The 22424-nt window shown below is 43.3% G+C and overlaps 1 protein-coding gene across 5 annotated transcripts in view; it reads left to right on the top strand.

Moving 5' to 3' along the window:
- The first annotated feature begins 395 nt into the window (after window positions 1–395).
- The window catches only part of JADE3 (jade family PHD finger 3), a 97890-nt gene continuing 75861 nt past the window's right edge, over window positions 396–22424 (top strand). The window contains exons 1-4 of one of the 5 annotated variants that reach the window (XM_059720952.1): window positions 396–619; window positions 3582–3811; window positions 10264–10415; window positions 21396–21446. The gene's annotated coding sequence lies outside the window, so the exon portion shown is untranslated. The remainder of the gene's footprint in view (window positions 620–3581; window positions 3812–10263; window positions 10416–21395; window positions 21447–22424) is intronic. The other 4 variants (XM_019485129.2, XM_059720953.1, XM_006277453.4 and 1 more) reach the window with 4 other exon arrangements.

Here is a 22424-nt window from a genome sequence, read left to right as displayed (position 1 = left end):
GGGACGGCGCACGACCCCCCATGCGCCCTACACAGCAGGGAGAGATGGCACTGGGGGCCACGAAACCCCCTCTCCCGCGGCACCTCATTAGCCAGGATCCCGCCATGTGCTTGTTATCCTTCCCCCAGGCGAGCAGCCGCTGGAGTTCAGCGCGGGGGCACCCAGGCCCGCGCGCTCCCCACATTGAGGGAGGTAGGCAGGAAGGCGGGCGGGCGGGCAGGGCCCTCCTTCCTCCTGCAGCAAAGGTCGGTCCGGGCCCGTGCCCCCGCGCTAAGCACGGGAGTTGACTGTCCCCACCGCTAGGCAGGGAGCTGAGGAGCCGGGGGCGCGGCGCAACGCGGCGGGCAGGAAGCGGCCGGCGCGGGCAGGGAGGGAAGGGGAAGAGGCGGAGCCTGGGCGCCAGCAGTGTCAATAATACAATAGGGCTCTTGTGCAGCCGCCCGCGAGCAGAGGAGCCAGTAGCCCCGAGCTGCCTGGAGCCGGCATGCAGCCGCAGCCCGCGCCCTGAGCCTGGCCCCAGCGCGCAGCCGAGCCGAGCCGAGCCGAGCCGAGCTGAGCTGTCCGGGCCATGCTCGGAGGCGGCGGCCCTGAGCACCCCACGCCCGCCTGCAGCCACAAGGTGAGAGCGGCGCGGGGCCCGGCCTCCCTGTTTGGCGCTAAGGCCCGCCGAGGGAGCTGGGGCGGGGGGCGGCGCGGCACGGCGGTATCTGGCGGCGGGGCACGGGCCGGAGTCCCCTCGCCGTGCCCCGCCGCCACCACCACGTGTGTCTACAAAGGCCCCCCCGCGCCGGCCAGGGGAAAGTTGCGCTGGAGCCGCTGCCCCGCCCCGCTCCGCCGCCTTTGTGCGGCCTCGCGCCCGCTGCGGGGGGGTCCCCCATGGCGCTTGGCGCCTTTGTTCGCGCGCGGGCGGGGGGACGGCCCCGGCGCTCCCCTCCCTGCTGTCGCCCGAGGAAAGTTTTGGCGGCGCGAGGCAAGCCCCGGGGGAACTTAGCCTTGCTCTACACCCAGGGGTCAAATTACACTTTGGCTTTTGGCAGGGGGGAGCTGCGAGAAAAAAAGTGAAACCGGTTCATTGACTAACGAGTCCGCCTAAGTGAAGGAGCAGCCCCATAGGAGGACACCCCCATTATGATTTTTAAACCGCCGGGGGGCTCTCACCTCTCATGGGGGGGATTAGCCCTCTGCTGAGCTTCCTCCTTAATTCTGTATGGTGGGGGGGGCAGGCTGCTGCTGAGGTGAGCGCTGTGGCCCTGAGCTTGGGACCTTGTTGGTGTCCTGCTCTCAGGGTCCCTTCCCAAGTCTGCAGTGCCCCTCCTTGGTAGGCGCATGGTCCTGCTGCAGTGGGTAGCATATTGAAGCTGGACGCCCCTGCAAAGTCATGGTCACCCTGTTAAAAAGGACTCGCCAGCTATCGCAAGAGCCATCCGGCAACAGAATTAGTGCTGGAAAATGCAGAGTGGCTCTGCCGCTGGTTTCTCTCCAGGTTTCCTTTGATTGTGTGGCAGGGCCCTCCTGTCCAGCTGCCACGCTTGGCCCCGGTGTCCGCCAGGCCTGTTTGCTGTAGGGAAAGTAGCGGGTTGATAGCCATGTGGAAAAATTACAAGTCCCCCACTTTATCAGGGAGGTGGCTGAAGACACCAACGAAATACAGGGGGCAAATAAAATAAATGGGGGAGAGAGTGGGGGTCATGGGTTAAGAACATAAGAAGTGCCACTTTGTCGGTCAGACGACAGGACTGCCTGGCCCAGTGTCCTGTGTCACGAGGGCAGAGGGTAGATGCTGAAAGGGAGAGTGAGCTAGGAATGACCAGGGTTTTTTTCCATTCTTCCTCTCCCCACTTGCAGCCTCCAGCATTTCAGGCCTAGGAAGCTCTAATTCAGAGGCTGTATCCATTGCTTCTGTGCTCAGTAGCTTCTGATGCCCCTTTTCTTCCAAAAATGTGTCCAGTCCCTTTCTGGTTCTGGTTAAACACTCAACTTGCACAACATCTGGTGGCAAGGAGTTCCGCACTTTCTATTACACACTGGGGTGGGGGGAGAATTGCCTTTTGTTAGTTTTAAACTCGCTCCCTCCTAGTTTCATTTTGTGACCCCCAGTTCTTGTATTGCGAGAGGTAGTAGAATAGTAAATCCCTATTTACTTTCTTTGCCATTTTGTGTTTTCTAAGCCCTTATGTCCCTGCTCAAGCATCACTTTTTTTTTTTTCAATTGAATAGGCCTAGCCTCTTTAGTCTGCCTTCTTTAGTTCCTCCATGCCCCTAATCATCGTTGTTGCCCTTCTCTGTGCCTTCTCTAGTTCTTCTGTATTTTTGAGGGGTGAGGACCGGATCTAGGCACCATATTCAAGGTGGAGTTGCACCATGAATATAAAGGAGCATGTTAATGTTTTCCATTTTGTTGACAAGGGGAGGGGACACCAAGCAGAGCACCCCAGCCAGCACCTGCTGTCCCCTGAACGTATGATATGACCAGGAAATGACATTTCTTATGTGTATAAACTGCCTCTTGTGATCTATTAATGGAAATCCCTCATGTTGGGATTAGCAGCTAGAAGGCCACGATTCCTTCCATTCTCTCACCTTCCAGGCAGCACCTTTCCCTGTCCTCTGTATTGTGTCGCTGTTATTGAGGTTTTTGTTTTAGTTTGCCTCTATACTCACACAGTACAACCAGTGGCTGCTCCTGTAATGCAAGTAATGCTCGTTGTGTAATTCTGTTGCATGATGACTTGTAGAAGAAAGATCCTATATGGCCACCTGGATTGGAATGATCAAATTAGGTCGAGCTGTGGAAGAGTAAATGTGGCCACTGCTTTAGAAAACCAAACAAAACTTTCTTGTGCCTGAAGCATTTTTGGTGGTGAGAAAAAGTGACCCAGAATGCTATTTAAAACTCCTGGTGGAAGGAGACGAGCATCATCTTTAAATTTATTCCTAAACATTACTAGGCTAAGCAATTGGATATATGGGTTGAAAGATTGGGGAACTCTTTTTTTAGGTTTTCTTTGTGTATTTGGCATTGTTTTTGCACGCGGCCAAATTTACCTTTTTGTTGATCCACTATGCTGCTTGCATCATATGGGTACACAAGGCCTTTTGTGACGCAGGGTGGAGCTTCATTGAATCTAGTAATCCCCTATGTGCCGAGGTATCTTGACAGTGGTAGAGTTGAAGCTGAAAATGCAGGAGGCAGCATGCGCATGTATAGGAACGGGAGGGGAGTTCTTGGGCCTGCCTCGGATTCCCTTTAAATATAATCAAAAGGTGAGGGAAAGCTGAAATTTTTTCTTTAAATTAACATAAATTAAAAAAATCTAAGTGTCAGTTAAAATATGCTCCAGCAGCAAAATGTTTTTGAAATGAGCTATTAAACTGTTTGCTATCGTTCAGATTTATGATCATTTTACACTAAGTTCCAGCTGTTAGACCAGGTATTACCATGCCTTGTACTTGAAGGCAACATTAAGGTACAAAAGAAACCCCTTTGAAGAAGAAGTAGGGAAACAAACACCTTTCAGGTTTTATTTGCAGTAAAATATGGCAATACTTGTTACCGTTGCTCCTTATACTTTCTATTTTAGGTTATTAGAAAAATTACTTCCCCAAGATTCTGATGATTGGGAAAACAGCTGTCCAGACTGTTGTATTACTCATTCCAGAAGGAACAAACACTTGAAGCAAAGATTTTCAAAAGAGCTGATACTTGAATTCCTGCAGTGGGATCTACTGGCAAGGCCCCTTATGCCCAATGGGGACCCTTTGAAATCGGTGGAATCCTTTGTGGACTAGAGGACCTTGACGCAGACTTGAGGTGAAGCCCTTTGTTGTCTTTCTGTCTGTTTCTTGTGAACTCAGTCACTTAGTTGGGAAGCCAGGAAGCTTGCGTGTCTGATTTTTTGGGCTCCCTGAGGCTGTATTCTTTACTGTTAAATTCCATTTTTATTTTAAATAAGGTCATATACTTCCTGGTTTCAGAATTTTACAAATTACTTTTGGCTTTTTTCGAATAGCGTATTATCTGGAATTTTCTTTAACAGCTACAGTGACATGCTGGACACGGCCTATCACAAAGAGCTTGCAACAGGTAGTGGAGAGTATGAGTTAAGTGTTTCTGAGAGTTGCTGTTGAAGTCGCTGGGACTTTGGTTGGGGACACCAGTGTAGTCATGCACTCCCTGTGCAGATTGGACCTTAAAAGATTGGATACGTAGAAAAAAAGCTATATTGAGAAATGCAGGAGTTGTGGTGCCTTCATGTCCTTGTTATTAAAGATATAGTTTATTAGACCTTTACAAATAGGGTTGGCCAACTTCGAAGAGTTCAGGCTCTTCATGCCTTACGGGCTGCACCAATGTGAGCTGCTGCTCCTGTGCTGCATGCTGCTGGGTTCCCCTCCTTGCAGCACCATGTGTGTGGCCATCCTGGCCTCATCCTCAGCTCCCCCGCTTCACCATGTTGCATGGGTGTCCTGCCCAACCGTCTCCCTTGGCACTGCAGGCTGTACTGCACTGCACCACACTACTTCCTTGTGCAGGGACAGGGAGAGGAAACCAGAGGAGGGAGTCGAAGCTGGGAGATCATAGCTACTATTGCAGCTGGAGCAATGCATGTAGCCCATGGGCCACCAGTTGAGCAGCCTTCACTTTAAAACTACTTTTAAGGCCTGTTTTGTTAATACTTTGGCTCTGGAGTGCTCTTCCTAATGTTAGGGTTTTTGCAGTCACATTTTCCTACAAGTTAAGTGCTGTTTTTAATTCCCCATTGGTATGATAGTAGATGTCCCAAGGAGGGGTGGAGGTGTGAGAGATGATGGAATTTTAAAGTGTTCTGATGACAACAAATTATTTTTTTTAAAACAAGCACATTTTGAATTTGTGTTTTAAAAAAATAGTCTATGTATTAGGGCTGTGCAAAGCTTCAGTTGCTGATTCGGTGGAGATTCGGCCTGATTTGATTCAATTTGCAGATTCGGCCACCGAATCAGGAGTCCCTTTAATCTCTCCGAATCGAATTGGAACCCTCTGAATTGATTTGGAGAGATTCAGGAAGATTCGATGATTCAGACATAGACACAGCTTAAAATGTTTTTTCTACATACCTCAGGGTACCAGGTGGCTCATGAACACTGATATGGTGGGATGGATGGAGTATTCCACTGGAGTGTGGGGGGTCCCCAGTGTGCTCAGCGGCAGACCTGGAAGTAGACTGGAAACACTTTCGGTCTACTTCTGGGTCTGCAGGGGAGTGCACTGGTCCCGTGCCCCCCTCCCAGCTCGGTGACTGGTACCTCCTGGGTCAGGGGGCACCTGGGGTCCCCCTGCGGCTGATTGCCTAGCCGGGGTAGCGCGGAAGTACTTTTGGTCCACTTCTGGGTTCATCCCCTGTACTCCTGTGGGACACTCCATCTGCCCCACCATCTCAGCATTCACGAGCCGCGCCTGGTACCTCGAGGTATGTAGAAAAAACATTTAAAGCTGTGTCTGTGGCCAAATCACTGATTCTCCAAATCAGCATTGAAGCTTCAGATTCCGATTCTGCTGAATTGAATCGGGACAGTGATCTGAATCAACGAATCAAATCGCTGCCCCCGATTTGGGCTGAATCTGAATTGAATACGGCCCTTTTCGCACACCCCTACTATGTATGGCTTTAGAGATAAGCTGTTGTAACAATCTTTGGAAACATTTTAAGCTTTGTTGTCCAGTGGTAGATAGTGAATGGCATGGAGTCTGGAGACCAGTTCCTTTCCTACCTTTGCAACTAATTCCTGGTGCTGTGTTTTGGCAAATCATGGATTCTAGTTTTTCATCTTTAGGGATGGGGTGACAGTGTGAGTCTGCTTTTATAGAACACCTTTTGTGATCTAAGAATGAAAATCCTGTATGAATTGTTTGGCACAAGTCAAACAAAAATAATCTTTCCTACACACTTTTTTTTTTTGAAAAAAAAAAATAGTTCAGTAGCCTGGAGTATAGATACATGGACTTACGGGGCTCTGAACTAAACTTTTGTTACTGGAGCACGCCAAGTCCAGATGCTGCAACTTGCTAATTTACCTCAAAGCTTACGGTATTTTGTTCTAGGTATTCATTATAGGGAGCAGGATTGCTTGTGCAGGATTTTAATAGCTTTGTTACAGGCAAAAGTAAATGGTCATCATTGGCAAAATTTGTCACTTGATCATGTGCCTTATTTATTTATTTTTTTTTGGAAAGTTATAGATAAACCGATTCAATACAGTAGGGTTTTGAGAACAGCCTAATGCCTGTCTCTCCTCCTTGCTTTCTCAATAAGTTTTAACACTTGAAGCCTTACATATTTGGAGAACGAAATCAAATTTTGAGCATTGATTATTTAAAATAGAAATTAACAACAACTTTTTGAGGATGTGTCAGTTTAAGGAAGTCAGCAGGTGCTATTTGCATCTTCAGAATGTTACATCCTGAATAGTGGTAGAGGTTTGGTCAGGCAGGAACAAGGCTCCAAGAAGTTGACGCAAGTTGCTCAGTATTTGGCATTCTTAAAAATTTGTCAGATTATTTGGGCGTCTTAAATACAGATCTGAAGAGCCTAGCCTTTGGCTCTTGTTTTTAAAAATTCTTGGTCTGCTGTTAAATTTATTCTCTCAAGATATACTAATGTGAATCTAAAACAAGTTTGCTTTTTGTTAAGATGCCTCCTCAAACCCCAAATAAATGTGTTTGGAAATAATATACTATATTTTATTGGTATTTGAAATCACTTTTGCTATTCAGTGGGCAGCTGGCAAGGTAGCTTAAATGTGTAGTGATAGTCAGGCGCTGATTTGTATGGAGAGAGGTCAAACCCTGCTGTTGCCTTTTTTCCCTCTTATGTTTGTATAATTACTAACCAACTCCCTTTTTCCCTAGGCTGTTCACTCTTCCATATTTCACTTCCCTTTCAAGCTTCTCCTCTCTAGAGAGCTGTTGAGCTTACAGTATTTCGTAGATCTTATTTCAGTTTGTAGGAGACCTGACAATTTGGGGATTGGAACAGCATTGGGACACGATCTTTGGCATGCTGAAAGCTCCTGCATTTTAGAGGTATCTTTAAGGCATTCGTTTGATATAGGAAATGGGAGGGAACTTGGTCTATTCAATAGGTTGTGCAGCTTAGACTGGGGGTTAAATTGTCCTGTTCAGAGTATCGGCATAATTTAGGAGGATAAATTTATGACTTAGTTCAACTTATTACAGTGTGCTCCCAGATGAAATATTGCTGCTCTTGTTGGGGCTTGTTAAACTTTGAAAACTTTGTAGTGCTTTCATTCTTAAGTCCCCTGTTTGTCATTTCAGCTGTGTAATGCAGTACTCTGATTGATTATCAAACTGGAGACTGAATTGTGCATATGATGCTCTTAATATGCTCTTACATTTTAATTAGAGCTGCAACCTCCTTTATAGACATGTCTAACTGGTTGACAACATGTTTATGCCTGTCTCTAAAACCTCCAGAGGGGGGGAATTGGGTAAGATTATACAGATAACTAAAGATCTCAACAGAAGCATTAGTTTTAGATTGCTGATTAGTAAGGGTGACAAACTTAGTCCTTTTCTGGGGCATTTTTCATGAATTCAGATGTTTTAGAATAGTTTCCAAATAGCTGAAGGAAGAGGTCTCACTAAATAGCTTGGCTATGAATTGTTCAGTCTTTTCTTGTATATAGTATAGGGTTGATTATGCGGCATTGTTTAATCTTCAGGATTGGGCTGTAATTGTGTTAAATGTGAAAATGATGAATAGTGCTTTTTTAACAACTTTCAGGTTAATAGTTGTTTGCAAAAAATAATGAAATGTGTGGAACCTACTGCATAGCTCAGCGAGTCTCAAAAGGGGTACCACACTGTTAGCACTGTTAGGTGTTCAAGCATCAGTCACAAGATAAGCTCATATTTTAGATAGGAAAACAGTGTCAACAACATGCTGACCCAGAAAGACCAAAACTTTCAAATATGGCCATTTCAAATCTCTTTCTTTCATGTCCAGATCAATTCCATACTACCTGTTGGAAAGAACTTTGCCACTGGTTCTCAACCTCATTAGACTCGAGGCACCCCATTGAAAATACTAGCTCTTACTTTTCCTTTTTTTTTTTTTTTTACTACATAAAAAAAATAATGAAATGTCCAGGTCACTTCCATTGAAAATAGTGGAGACTGCCAAAGTAAAGGCCTGTAGTGCTAAATTTACTTAATATGAGGCCCTACCAGTTCATGCACACCACCTAGAATTATTCATTAAAATATCTGCACACATTTTTTTTAAAAATGATTCTGCCAACTTGGGAGGTAAGTGTAGTACAGTGGTTATCAACCTTTTTGAGACTGAAGGCACCCCTGAATGGACTTGAAGCCCTGGATAGACTCAAGGCACCCCTTGGAAAATGTCCACACTTAGTTTTCACTTTTTTTTTTTGACTACAGAAAAAATAGAGCAGTTTTTCTGTTGCAAAGAATTCAGAAAGACCACAGATATGGATTTCTATTTGAAATATGTGGTTTTATCTTGTGAATCATGTTTTTAAAACTTAACAGTGTTACATTGTGTGGTGCCCCATGGCATCCTTGAAAGGATCTCGGGGCACCTTGGCTGAGAATCACTAGCCTAGTAAATGGTATATAAATAGCATTAGGGTTTTGAGAACAACTTTTATTATTCTATTGCACCAAATATTTGATGTCCGCACCACTTACTTTATGCAGTAGAATTAAAAAAATATCTTTTGGTTGCTTTATACCTTTTCTTTGAGATTTGAAATGGCCATATTTGAAAGTTATCTGCTTTGGCAAGTATAAACATTACAAGTCCCCAGTGGGATCATTTGTGGCTTTTCTTCGTTGTTCCGCTTTTAAGCAGCCGTGTTTCTTATTTTTGATATCCTTCTAGCATTGATTTGCATACCTTACTATCAAATTGCTTCTACTTGGATTCATTGTTCATAATGGTGCTATATTATGGAGTTAATCCTATCTGCATTTGGGCTTAAAAATTCACTCGTCTTGTGTACTGTTCAGTGTACTTTGATAGACTGAGTTTTCACTCACTTTGCTTAGGAAAGGTTTAAGCAACACAAGAAAGGCATTGGAACTGTACATTGAGGAGGAGGGTCGAAGACAGAATAAGGGAAATCATTGAATATAGGAGATCATCCATGCGTGCTGCATCAAGGAAGGGAGAAATTCATAGATTCATAGATGTTAGGGTCGGAAGGGACCTCAATAGATCATCGAGTCCGACCCCCTGCATAGGCGGGAAAGAGTGCTCCCCATGGGTGCGTGGAAAGAGATTCTTTTCCTGTAACTGTGGTTGAATACTGTAGAAGGAAATAATGGAATGAATGATTATTCTCTTGTAAAATATAAGCATCATCAGGAGTTGTCAAATAATCAGGAGTTGTCAGTAAAAGGAAGAAAGGGCCCATTTTTCTGGATTCTTCATGAATTGATTTCATCTTGGACACAGCATAAGTCAGGACTTGATCTCATAAGTAAGAAAATATTGATGCTTTAGTCATTGCTGCTTTGTTAAAGCTCTTGTTTGGGGGTTCCATCAGCCATGCAATATCAGCTTCATTCAAGAGCAGCTTGTATTTGCTGTGCACTCAGAAATGACAAAAATCAAATTGATTGTCATTTAAACAACTGAAAGGCAGAGGTTTGAATTTGATAATGAAGTTGCAATCTTATTTTATGATAACAGTATAATCCTTTTCAATGTTGCATGAAATGAGAAATCTTGGGGAAACAAGTGAAGCACTTTGCCTTGCATGACAGATTTGAACTTGCAGATTCAGAACTAAATGCTGAAAAATGAAGAAAATGGAAAGGAAAGTACTAAAAAGTCAATGTCAGTGATAATGTCTAACCATTAAGTGATGGATGATCTGATAATGGCTTCAAGGATCCGTACGTTGGAAAATATGTACTGGTTTAATGCTCTTCAGTCTGGGGGGGGGAGGAAGTGCTAGAATATTGTGTCCAAGTTGTTGAAAATACTTTGCTTTTGCTTTTTGGTTAGCTTTTTAATATGCTTGGACAATGAAAATAAAAGAAAGACAAGAATTCATAGGGTGAAATCATCCTCATATTCTGACATATTGTTCGTCAGTGTGATTGCTTAAAACCTGAGGAAGCAAAATCTAATATCCCTAAAAAAAATGTAGATTGATTGATTTAATTGTTTTTTTTTTTTGTTTTTTTTTTTTTGTTTTTTTTTTTTGTTTCCACAACTTCTGCCCTTCAAGAAAGGGCAGAAAGCAGATCCTGGGAATTATAGGCCAATCATCTTGACCTCAATCCTTAGTAAGATTCTGGAGAAAATTATCAAGGAGCCACTTCTGGATAAGTGGGCTGAGGGCAGCATCCCGAGGAAATAGCCAGCACGGGTTTGTCACAGGTAGGTCTTGCCTGACCAATCTCATCTCCTATGACCAGGTGACATATCACCTGGACAAGGGAAAAGAGATTGTTGTCATATATCTGGACTTTAAATAAGCCTTTGATCTGGTGTCCCATGACCTCCTCATGGAAAATTTGGCCAACCCCTGGCCTTGGCTACACCACAGTCGGATGGCTGGGAAACTGGCTCTGAGGTCGGATTGAGAGAGTAGTGGTTGATGGTAGTGAATCATTATGGTGTGCCATGACCAGTGGCGTCCCCCCAAGGCTCTGTCCTTGGACCAGTTCCCTTTAACATCTTTGTCAACGATGTGGACATTGGTGTCAGAAGCACGCGGGCCAAGTTTGCTGATGACACTAAACTTTGGGGAATAGCGTTCACACCTGCAGACAGGCTAGTGATCCAGGCTGACTTGGATAAACTTACTAAGTGGGCAGATACAGACCTGATGATGTTCAATACTGATAAATGTAAGATATTACACCTTGGGGGAGCGGGGGGAAACCCTCAGCTTACATATAGGCTTGGCAGCGCTATGCTTGCTACCACGGCTGAAAGAGACTTGGGGGTCATGATTGACCACAAGATGAACACGAGCCACCAATGTGATGTCGCAGTTGGTAAAGCAAGCAAAACTCTAGCTTGCATCCATAGATGCTTCTCAAGTAAATCTCAGGATGTCATACTCCCTCTGTACTTGGCCTTGGTGAGGCCGCAGCTGGAGTACTGCATCCAATTCTGGGCTCCGCAATTCAAGAAGGATGTCCAGAAGCTTGAGAGAGTCCAGAGGAGAGCCACGCGCATGATCAGAGGGGAAGAGAATAGGCCTTAAGAAGAGAGGCTGAGAGCCATGGGACTCTTCAGTCTGGAAAAGCACAGGCTCAGGGGGGACCTGGTGGCTGCTTATAAGTACATAAGGGGTGTACATCAGGATCTGGGGGAACATCTGTTCACCAGAGCTCCCCAAGAAAAAACAAGGACCAACTGTCATAAACTCCTACAAGACCGTTTTAGGCTAGACATAAGAAAAAATTTCTTTATGATCCGAGCCCCTAAGACCTGGAATAGACTCCCTCCAGATAAACTCCCTCCAGGCACCTACTCTTGACTCTTTCAAGAAACGTTTGGATGTTTATCTTGCTGGGATCCTTCGACCCTAGCTGACTTTCTGCCCCTGGGGCAGGGGGCTGGACTTGATGATCTTCAAGGTCCCTTCCAGCCCTAACATCTATGAAATCTGTGAAACTATGCAGGTCACAGCTGACTGACTTGGAGGGGAGGGAGGATTCATGCTCTGAGAGGTATTTTTTTTTTTTTCTTTTTCCCACTACAATAAGCGCTTAAATTTTGTCCCAAGTGTAAAGATGACTTGGATCAAAAGGCAACATTTTAAATAAGAGACTTTACTGAGTGGCAATTGAATAAGGTGTCAGAAAGACTACAAGGATTGCATGCTGATGACATTTCTCCTGCATCCTGCAGTCAGTAGAAATCTGGATGGCTCTAGTTTACACAGAACAGGACCCACGCACAGATTAAATAAAACTGTTCAGAGAAGCCATGGAACACTTCTGTTTTCTAGCCAGCACGACTGTTGACAAATGCAGAGGTGATCAATTGCATCCGTGCCAGAAGAAGGGGTTAAAATGTACTTGGATTCGTCCAGGGGTGTTGAATTTGTCCCATGCTGCAGACTGGACACAGACCGCTGGCTCCTTTTTGGGTTGGATCTGGCACAGGGTACAGGATCAGCAGGGACAGCAATACTAAGGCAAGTGGCTGCTAGATGGGAAAAGCTGTTTAGCACAGTCTTTGCTTGACCCGTGCTGCTGAGGGCCATGTCCATGTGGACCCTGATTCTGCAGCAAACTGTGTCTACCCCTGACCACATTTGGCCCCCCACCAGCCTGCCCACTTCAGTAGCTGAGTAGTGTGGTGCTGCAAGTGGGAGGGGTACAACCCTGTGCTGCCCCCCTTTGTTGCTGCCAAGCACAGGCTCTGGCCTTGCTGCAGTGCAGCCCTGCACCCCACTATTAGTGCAGAAATCTGGGGGGGCATGTGCTCTGCTGTCCTTCCCCCCCCCCCCAGTGTTGCCTGTGCCCAGCAGGTCAGGCAAACTGGCTTTAAGGGCTAGATCTAGCATGTGGGCCATGTTTTTGGCACCCCTCACTCCTTAGTTCTTTTTTTTTCTCTTCAAGTGATATCTGTGTTTCTGTCCTACATCTTTTTGTTGGCATCATCTGCATAAAAATGGCAGAACATTGTGGAAATAAAATCATGGAAGAGGACATCTGAGCTCGAGATATTTCAGCATTATTCAGAATGCATGGGCATCTAAACTGCTTTCAAAGGCACTAGTTCATTATTAGTAGATTTTATTTATTTATTTATTTTTTCTCAAATCAGTTCTTGTTCTCATCATCTTCCTGCACATCAGAAGTCAAGTGGACCACTTATAATCTTGACGTGGGAGTAGGTAATAATAGAATAAAGCAAATGTGAGAATATTTAAAAGCAAAAGCCAGTTTGAATTTGTTGGCTCTTATTTTGTATTTACTTTTCCAGCCCTGCCTGTGACTCTTTCTTGTCTTTCCTATGCAATATCTATACTTTCCTACTGAATGTTTAAATATATTCTTTCCAAATTATTAGCAAATTCCATTTTTGGAAATACCAAAAATCTTTTTGGCTACCACGTAAATTTTCTGGACCAAACATGACCTGCAAGATGGGGTAATTAGCCTGGAAATAGTCTTGGAAATATACCCGTTCCTTTTTTTAATAAGATGTATGCAAATGTTTTAGCATACCTAGAAGAACTCCCCTGCCTTTTGTATCTTTTCCTGGAAGGCATATGGCCAGTGGGGGCGAAAGAGGCAGGGGTGCATGCAGTGCCATTCACTGAAAAATGGTTAGTAGGCTTAGAAAAGAGAATTTGTTATTAAGTGAAAGGTGTGCTATATTTGTTGTTCAGATGAGGATCCTACTTCTGCTTCTCTACCACTGACAGACAATATTTGTCATGCTTTACTTTCATAATTGTGTAAAACTTTTTTGGGGTATATGTCCACAAATAGACATGTATGTCTGTATCTGCATGTCCTATGTAACTGGCCTTCTTGTTGAATTGTCAACTTCTATCAATTTTTGACCTGCCTTAACTGTTATGTCTGGCCTTGAATGATTATTAACTATTAAAAGAAAAAATAAAAGCTGAATGGAACAGTATGAACTTGAATCTGTTTACATTCAAAATTGTCAAAAATAGCTTCAGATAAGTTTGTTCACACAATTTTTCATTTTACAGGAATTTTTTTCTTGTTCTAAGACATGCAGGAGGAGAAACAAGCTTAAGCTGTTAAGACCAGCTTACACAAATTCAGTGTTTGCCTGTATTGGAGATTGTTAAATCACCTTAGCTATACTGGCAAACATCTTTTAGTGTGGAAAAAGCCAACCTTCCATGTGTGAAAGCCAAACTTTTTCTTTATCAAGCATCATCTGCCATACCTGTAACAAAGTTTCTTGAGTTCTCCCCTTAGGGGTATGACTGCCATCCGGATGGACTCAATAATGACCTCAGTGACACGTGTGCAACCTCATTTTCTTTAATTGGCTTGCATAGGCATACCTGATTAGAATGGGAAATGTAATGGTGGTGCTAATACACAAGAGAGTGGAATCCAGCTCTGCTAGCTTTTGCAGGGCCGTCAGGAGCAAAACAGTGAGAACTTTTTGACTGAAGCAAACAGATGTGGCATAACATGCACAAGGAGTGGGTTTACATGGGGCCTTTTTGTCTACTCACTTCAAAATAAATTTTCACTTCCATGTGCTTTGTTTTTCAGAAATCCGGAGTTTTTAGACCTTGGTATATACTATAATGACATGTACGATTTGGTACAATACTTTCATGTTGTCACTTCGTTAGTTACATCAGGGTGGCACAGGAGGGGACAGGCAGCGCAGCAGCAGATCGGGCAGGGCGAGCAGGGCTAATTTGTGGCCCACCTGCCGAAAAGGTTGATCCCCACTGAGTTACATAATTCTTCTTTGTGGCTCCTGGTTAAGCACAAATAACCTTTTCATCATCGTACTGAGTTCCTGAGGTTCATATAAATATTTCTTGCATTATTATGGGCTCTATATATATGATAGTTCTAAAGATTGATGGTTGTCTCAAGGCTGATGTGTGTACCTCTATCTTGAAGTTCTCATAGGCTTGATTTCAAGGGTTAAAGCAGAAATGGAAATAGACATTGTTGGACTGCGGTGGAATTTGAATGCTTTAAGATATCTACTTTATATATCATGGTCTTATAACCTTTTTTGATATATCCTTTGGGAGTAGGAGGACACCATGAAGGCCCTCGCATTTATTTTTGTTTAAGACCATTTTAATAAAAGTCACAATTTACTCTTGTTAAATGAGCTTTCCTCACTGAGGGCATCTTAAAACAAAGGCCCTCTTGTACCATAACTCAGTCTAGGAAGCAGTGTTGCATTTTGTCTGAGGCACAGTGAAGTTGGGAGGCCTGGAACAAAGAAAGCTCACTGGTGTCTTTTAGGCTTCTGCAGCTAGCAAAATTGGCAGATCCACTGCTTTGCCAGAATCCTGGTCTGACTGAAGTCCATGGGGTCATCTGTTCTCATCCATTTGAATGCTGATTAGCTGTTGATATGGATGGCCTGTGCTGTAAAAGTGTAAAGCAAGCTGATGGTGATGTACTTGTCTGTGGCTTAGTGCCTAGTTGCCCTAAAGAAAGGAGACCAGGAAGAAAAGAATCTCTCTGGCATATTGTATTAGTCTTAAATCAGAACTGGTATCTAAATGGGATTGTTTAAGATCTTGTACTCATCAAGTCCCAGACACAAGTTGCTGAGCTTCCATCTTGGCAGCGATCTTTGCTGCTGGGATAAAAGGATGATGCACCTGTTTTATTTAAATCGTTATTTGAAATGCTCCTGTTGTAGAGGTCTTTACTTATATATTGGTTACAGAAACCTTTTGTTTTTATGGCTTTATATGCAAAGGTATAAAATTTAAAATTATGGTGTTTACTAATTGCATTGCCAGTACGCCAGATGCTTTCAGAACTGAAAGGAAAATGTGGTTCTTCTTTACATTCTAAAGACAAATGGCAGAGGCACAACCTGTTGGAGTGGGGCTTGGCCATATCTTAGTACTGTATAGTTATATTTACATAGTCCCTTTTCTACCAGCCTTCCTCTTCCACCCCCCCCACCCCCATTGTATACATTATTCCAAATTAATTTCCAAATATGTTAGGAAAATAAGTGACTTGTACCACCAACACTACAGCACAAGTGGAGTTTCAGCAGGGACCAGATTGCAGAGATTCTGCACATGAATTTTGGAAGGTTATTCCCATATTCCAGGCCCACGGGCAAACTGAAAGAAGGCAATAACCTGTATGGAGAGGGAGAAACAGGGAAAGAGTGGGTCAGTGGTTGTGAGAGAAGCAGTATTGCTTGTTGGTAGAAAACAAAAGAATTGAGAGCTGACTTTTGGTGGAGGGAGTTTACCTGGTTTCGAAACTTCCTTCCATGGTGTTGGCAGTACTCAAACAGGAGCAGAATAACTTTTGCAAGAGAAACAAGGGTGGGATTAAAGTGGATTGGAAATAGTGGGGGGGAGGGGTGGTAGTGACAGGGAATAAAGAATGGAAGTTGGAGCAGACAACTCAATGTGAAAAAAGGGATGAGAGAGCTAAGAGAAGACAGAGTGATAGACAGGTGGAGGGATGGGAAGCAAATAGGTACTCCTGTAAGGCCAAACTCCGAGACATTGAAAGTAATAGTGTCTGTTGGAAGAAAGGGTAAATGAAGGTGGGAGGCTAATTAGTTGAATATTATGCTAGTAGTGGGAATTGAAATTGAGATGAGTGGGAGACCATAGTGAGGGGAAAAGGGAAAAATATTTGCATGTCACTGTCAACTTTGCTGAGCTATGCTATGAACAAAAAAACACATTACTCAAGACACAGTGTAAATGTAATAGGCAAGATGTAGTCTTCCATAGTATTTGTGTTTGGAGGATCCAGAAAAAAGCGGTGACATTTGTTTTTAATGTTGGTCACTCTTTGCTTATTTGGGGTCATGTGATTCTTCTGCAAAGTGTATAAGAACAGCATAGCCGTGCCATTAAAAACATAACATCTGTTACCACATTTTCAATGTTCTCACACTTTGAGAATCATTTAGGCATTTAGTTTAAGATTTCCACTTAAGATGTGCACAAATATAGTTGTACAAAATCATGGAAGTAAGAGATGGGACAAGATGCCTTGCGTCATCTAGAGCAGTGTTTCTCAACCCATAGGTTGTGACCCAAAAGTGGGTTGCAAAAATATTTGAAAGGGTTGTGAGCAAGTCCAAAAAAAATTTAGAAAGCAACGGTTTCCCCTTGCTGGCTGACAGCCTTCCAGCCTGCAAGGAGCTGCTTGGGGTAATTGGAGGCAGTGGGCGCATCTGCATGTGTGTGCGTGTGCGCGTGCATGCGCGCGCGCGCGCACACACACACACACACACACACACACACACACACACACACACACACACACACACATATGGCGGCATGCAGCCAGGCTGAGTTGTGGGAACAGGTGGGGGGCAGGGGCCTTTGGGGGAAACAGGGAGCTGTGTGGCTGAGCTGGTGGCTCTGGGGCCAGTGCCCATTCTCGGGGCAGGGTGGCTGGGAGATGCTGCTCAGAGGGCAGGACGGACCGTGACCAGGCTGCCTGGCACAGTGCAAGGAAACCCAGTCCAGGGCGGGGGGGTGCCATAGGACTCCCCTTCTCCCTGCAGCCTGTGCCGAGTCTGTACTCGCTCCACTGATGCCTGCATGAGCTGGAGCTGTTGCAAGCTCTGCGCTCTGGCCTGAGGGCTGGTGGGGTAGGGGGCTGTAGATTGGGAGCAAGGGGCACTATCTTGGCCCAGGGGCTGTGTGTTGGGAGTGATGGATGCTGGCAGGACCAGGGGACTGTGGGTCAGGACTGGCCATCCATTTTTGTAAATGGGTCCTGGTATGAAAAAAGTTGAGGACCAGTGATCTAGACTAGAGTACCCTCTCGTGGCATCACATTTGCTATTATTTTGTACAATTTATGTTGCATGTCATAAGCTGGTACCCCTACTACCCCTTCCTTTGGGAAAATAGGTTAGTAGCTGTTGCTGCTGGGAAGTTTCCCTAATATTCAGCCTAAATTATTTTTTATCCCACTATTTCCAGTGATTTGTTCTCTTACTTGCAATGGAGAAGGCATAATCAGAGCCTGCAAACATGTAAAGGACCTAATTTAATCTTTCTACACACATTTATGTCCTGTGAAGTTTCATATAAAGCCCTCACCCCTTTTAATTTTGTATTGTCAGTCAGTCTCTTCATCTTCCTAATTCATTTTTCCTGTTTGTGGCTCTAAGAAATAGTGAGACTTAATTTAGACAGGCCTAAACTAGGAGGATTTTGTCTGGATCAAAGATCAGTGGGTGGGCATGGTGCTTAGAGCAAATGAACTTTTGAACATCCATTCTACATCTTTTTATTTGAGGATCAGCAAAAAAAAGAGAATGAAGTCAATCCCTGTTAAACTTTGTATTGTGACCACATAAGCAGTGGTTTAGACACCCTTCACACAGCTGACTCTTGATTCTCTGGATTTCATTTCTCATCCTTTTTGGTACTGTAGTACCTAGTGCAATGATTCTCAACCAGGGTGGAACAAAATCCCATTAAGGGTGCCTTGCAATACTGGGTGTGAAAACACCTACACACAATTTGCAAGATAAACTTAGAAATTTCAAATAGGAATTCATAGCTTCACAAATATTCTGACTTGCGGTCCAAGTTCTTTACAACGGAAGAATTGTTCTCTTAGACTGCCCTCTGCACGTTTATACTTGTTGTGCAATTACCTTGTTAATTGCTAAATAAATGTAGATGAGGCTCTTGGTCTCGGCTGTGCCATGCAAGTCCTGCATTTGATCGGGCTTGTGTGGCGCAGCCAGGACTGAGAGCCCTGTCAAGTATGGGACTCGCTCTTGGCTGTGCATGGCCCATGCGTGCATGGTGGGAGGTGCGATTTGTGGGATTGGGCATTAGATCTCATAGTGACTTATTGCCAGTGCAGGGAAAGCCTGGCATACACCAGTCCTCATGGCTGCTAGCCCTGCAGCTGACAGGGCTTGCAGTGGCAGAAGTGTTCTCCCCGCAGCTGACAATGCTGCCCCGCTGCAAGCTCTGCAGCCAGTGGCTTGCGGCAGCAATGCTTTCCCTGCTGCAAGCCCTGCAGTTGACAGTGCTCACAGTGGACGTAGCGCTGAGTGTTGCCATCATGACAAACCTTTTCAGTTGTGGCGCTGGCAGGTGGTGCACCCCTGTGGCTGGGAGCCCCTCAGTTGATGGGGCTTCCAGCCACAGGAGAGCACTTGGCTATGTGTTCAATTAATGGTGTAATTAGAAAATGCTACTAAGTTATTACACATTTTTGTGGAATAACTTTGTAGCTTATTGCTTGTTTTATTATGCTATTAATTGGTTGAATGTGTGGCTGGGTCACAACTTAATGCGTGATTACCTGGTTAATCATACCTTGAGTGTAATGTGTAGAAGGAGCCCAGTCTCCATTTCTAATGTAAGAGTATATGAGCAAATGCATAAAGAACTTGGCTTGCTATTTTTTAATTGGTATATAAGAACTAACACAATGAAACAGAGTTTTGTGATGGCCTTGCGGATGGTGGAGTTTGTTCCGTGGCATGTACAAAATTCAATCTTACTACTACTAAAAACAGTGAAACTGGAATTGAAAATCTGGTTACTTGTGCAAGAAAACCTTTCTTCCTTCTATCTTACCGTTCACACTGGTATCTAATTGGGAAAATCTTTTCATGAACAAAGCACAAAATACTACATTGGTTTACTTGGTGTTTCATTTGCAAAGCACCAGCTCTAATTTTGTACCAGCATTATGACACCATTTGTGCTGTTATACCTAATTGCTTGTTTGCATTTTAATTTTAAAGCCCCTGAATATAGTTTAACTTCAATAGTAAAGTTACTCCAGGTTGAAAAACAGTATGAGTCCTTTCTTAAAGCTGTATTTAGAATCATAAAATCATGGACCATTAGAGTTGGAAGGGACTTCAGGAGGTAATTTAGTGAGTTCAACCCCCTGCTTAAAGCAGGACCATCCAATTATATCATCCCAACTAAGTCTTTGTCTAGCTGGGTCTTAAAAATCTCTAGGAATGGAGCGTCTACCACCTTTCTGGGGAACCTGTTCCAGTGCTTTACTACTCTCCTAGTGAAAAAATTCTTCCTAATATCTAACCTAAACTTCCCTTGCTGCCGCTTGAGGCCATTGCTCCTTGTTCTGTCATCTGCCACCACTGAGAACAGTCTAGCTCCATCCTCTTTTGCTCCCCCTTCAGGTAGCTGGAGGCTGCTATTAAATTTCCTCTCAGTCTCTTCTTCTCAAGACTAAAAAACAGTGTTTTTCCTTTTCTAGTATATTTCATAGAGGGGATTTGTCTGAGGGTTGTGAAAGGGCAGCAGTCAAGGAGAGTCATGAGGTTTTAAAATTGATTAGTGTCAAATAGAAGAATATAACGTTTATTAGAGTAATCATGGTAGCCAACACCTTCAGAGCTTGAGAGATCAGTTGTAGTAGTTTGAGAGAGAGAGAGATTTTTTTTTAACTTGCTGATTTGTGAGGAAGTTGTAGGGGGAAAAATTGAGAGAAAGATCCTTAGTTTGAAAAGACTGAGAAGTTATGGACTATGCAAAAAGATCTTTGCCACTCAAACTGGTGATTCTTTCCTTTTTTTAGTGCCGGAGGAGGTAGGGGGACAGAGAAACACAAATGAAAGGAAGCATGGTGTTGAACTTCTGGACACACGCATGCTCATTTAGTTTCCTTTTGCCTTGGCAATATTCATGATTATCAGTTTCTTTGCATCTATTTGCATGGTCTCCTATATTTTGCTTGTTGGAGGCAGGACTTCCATTTTTTTACAGGATTTTACTGGGGAGATTCAGAGTGTATTTTAACTCAGATTAGACTCAGCCTACATGTTGAATAAATGTTGTCCTATGTCTCAGATCTGACTCTGGTAACTTTTTTTTCATGTCAGCAGTATATCTCCATGCATAATTTTGTAAGTAGAAAGGGAGATGTTTGAATTTTGAGAGTTGTGAGAAGAATGCCTATTATTGCCACCATTGCTTTTTTTTTTAATGGCCATTCACTATATTCAGAATCCATATGAAGGAAAGTAAGGTATTTGGGACTGCCTGAAAGGAGAAGCCTGCAAAAAAAATATTGGGGAATGCATAGTCCATGCTGTCTATATTATTTTTTGTCAAATATAATTTATGCGCGTTTTAATCCAGAGATCCAGTTAATAGCAGTAATCAGTCCCTTGAAAAAGATTCATTTTCTGTTAGCAGAGGCGAACCCTTTTGTCAGCTGAATAAATCTATAGATATCGAAAACGGGTACCCTGCATTTCATATTTCTGACTTTTATCTGAGAGTATACCAGTATAATTACTACAAAAATCTGTTACCATTCATGCCAAAATTTAGTACAACAAAATAGCTCCATTTTAATTGCTCAATATAATGTATTTTAAATATGATACTTACTTGTTTTCTTGCTCATTTTTAAGGAAACAATATTTATTTGTTCAAGTTGTACACTTTTCTGTAAGAATAAATCATGTTTTATTTATTCTAGCAGAACTTTCTTAAATGGAGAACCTAAAGTAATTAGGGCTTTCATTGATATTAGATTGTAAAATTTGATTTAAAAAAAAAAAATATATATAAAAACAAAATCAGTACATCCTTCACACTTCTGCCAAAACCTTAATTGTAGCTCATGCCACCACTCCCGATGTCATTCATATCCCCTAAAATGGCACTTCGTTCATTTTTTTTTTTTTTTTTTTTAGGTGCTTATGGTGCTATCAGCAGAGAAAAAGACATACCTCATGTTCTGGCATGTAAGTGAAGGAGGAACTGATTTTATTGAAATACTTGTTACTGGAAAAGTACTAGACTGTAGAAGGTATATAGGTCTAAATGAAACATTTTGTAGATTTAAAATAAAGGAAACCACGAAAGCAGCTGTTAAATATTGGATCCTAATCTGCAGATGTTCCAATAGTAAACTGAGGATTCTGATCTGTGGCACTGACCTAAGTACTTGGAGGGAGAAATAGGTAGTTTTTTACCTATCAGATGGGATTTGATATGATAGATGCAGGAAGTGCATGAGAACTGAAATCTCATTCTTGATTCTGTTTCCTTGGACTTGGTTGGTGTGATATATTTTAAGAGCTTTCAGAGTTTGTCTGTGTCTTGGCTTTTTGGAATAGAGAGAAGCTTGCCTCTCTCCTTGTGTACTATGAGAGATGCCTAATATGTTGAGTCAAAATTTACTTTGAGTAGTATTTGGAAGTATTAGTGTTTTGGTAGGAATTAGTGCTGTCAGTCAGGTCTTTGGCTTCTAGTAAGTTGTTTGAGAAATGCATCACTTCTGATGTCTAAACTATATTGGCAAATATTGATTATACTCTCCAGGAACAGTCATAGCCCTAATGGGCTTCTTTTACCTCCCTTCCTATTCTGTTTTCATCTCCACGTGGAGATTGCTTATGTTGAGCTGGCTATATGCTCTATTCGCCCGAATCTAAGAGGACTTTGAATTTAAGATGACCCCTCAATAGACTTTTTATACATGGAAAATTATATGTTACAATTTTCCATGTATAGAATCCAATTATTGGGGGGGGGGTTGTCTTAAATTTACCCCCATCCTTCCTCTGCATCAGGGAAAGTAGCAGCAGGGGGCAAGTTGGTGGGGGGTTGGAGGGGACGACAGGCAGCTTCATTCCTGCTTGTCCCCATTCTTGCTCCCCCCATCCCAGTGCCTGGCCAGATCTGTTGGCTACTGCGTCCCCCTTCCTACTGCTTACTCT

This window comes from Alligator mississippiensis, chromosome 1, assembly GCF_030867095.1.
Source record: "Alligator mississippiensis isolate rAllMis1 chromosome 1, rAllMis1, whole genome shotgun sequence".
Lineage (NCBI taxonomy): Eukaryota > Metazoa > Chordata > Crocodylia > Alligatoridae > Alligator > Alligator mississippiensis.
This window is presented reverse-complemented; position numbering and strand designations above follow the sequence as displayed.